The sequence below is a fragment of the Morus notabilis genome, unplaced genomic scaffold, assembly GCF_000414095.1.
Source record: "Morus notabilis unplaced genomic scaffold, ASM41409v2 Scaffold74, whole genome shotgun sequence".
NCBI lineage: Eukaryota > Viridiplantae > Streptophyta > Magnoliopsida > Rosales > Moraceae > Morus > Morus notabilis.
This window is the reverse complement of record NW_010359622.1, coordinates 719,097-719,367: the sequence shown is the minus strand read 5'-3', so window position 1 is coordinate 719,367 and position 271 is coordinate 719,097.

The window sequence follows — 271 nt, the reverse complement described above, 5'->3', positions numbered from 1 at the left end:
AGAAGATTCTGTCAGAATTGTACCTGGAGCACATCGTGAGACTACACAGAGTGCCATTTTCTATCACGTCTGATCGTGATACCCGTTTTAATGCAAGATATTGGAGGAGTTTCCAGGAAGCCTGGGAACAGACTTGAATTTTAGTACAGCATTTCATCCTCAGACTGATGGGCAATCTGAAAGGGTAATTCAGATTCTGGAGGATATGCTTTGTGCTTGTATTATGGAATTTGGTGGGAACTGGAAGAAATACCTGCATCTAGCTGAGTTT